General features: G+C 36.8%; 1 long non-coding RNA gene across 1 annotated transcript; it reads left to right on the forward strand.

The window, feature by feature from the left end:
- The first annotated feature begins 12 nt into the window (after positions 1–12).
- Positions 13–522, forward strand: LOC107706943 (uncharacterized). The gene is made up of 2 exons (XR_001636202.1): positions 13–101; positions 454–522. It is a non-coding gene; the product is annotated as an uncharacterized LOC107706943 (long non-coding RNA).
- The last annotated feature ends 116 nt before the right edge of the window (positions 523–638 follow it).

Below are 638 nucleotides of genomic sequence, written 5' to 3' on the forward strand. Positions count from 1 at the left end.
GTCATTAGTGTAAGATCAGGCTCACTTGTGTCTGTGAAGAGTGACTGGTCAAAGGATTGGGACGTACCGAACTTCAGTGAGAATAAAACATCTATCAAAAGGTATTTATTATCTTTGACATTATAATGTAGTGTTGGCTTATTTCTCCACTAAGATGCTTGTGATAGAAATTAATGAAATAAAACAATAAATCACTGATTTCCTCTTTATTGAACTCAGTCTGGAGCTTCTTTCCAGTAACACAATTACACAAGCAGCCACAAGGAGGTATACATTAACCATGAAAAATAGATCATGCAGCCAAACATGAATATGTCTTTCCATCTCTCCACAGTCATAGATGAACAAATGCATGTCTATACTGAGCTTTAATTACCATCCTCAACAGTAAAGCTCTTTAAATGAGACTGAAGGAGCTCCTGTAGTAAAGTGTTTTGTTCTCTGTGTCATTAGTGTAAGATCAGGCTCACATGTGTCTGTGAAGAGTGACGAGTCAAAGGATGAACCACCAAACTTCAGTGAAGAAACAACACGAACCAAACGGGTGACGTACCGAACTTCAGTGAGAAAAAAACATCTATCAAAAGGTATTCATTATCTTTGACATTATAATGTTGTGTTGGCTTATTTCTCCTCTA

Source organism: Sinocyclocheilus rhinocerous, unplaced genomic scaffold (assembly GCF_001515625.1).
Source record: "Sinocyclocheilus rhinocerous isolate Xijiao unplaced genomic scaffold, SAMN03320098_v1.1 scaffold32706, whole genome shotgun sequence".
Lineage (NCBI taxonomy): Eukaryota > Metazoa > Chordata > Actinopteri > Cypriniformes > Cyprinidae > Sinocyclocheilus > Sinocyclocheilus rhinocerous.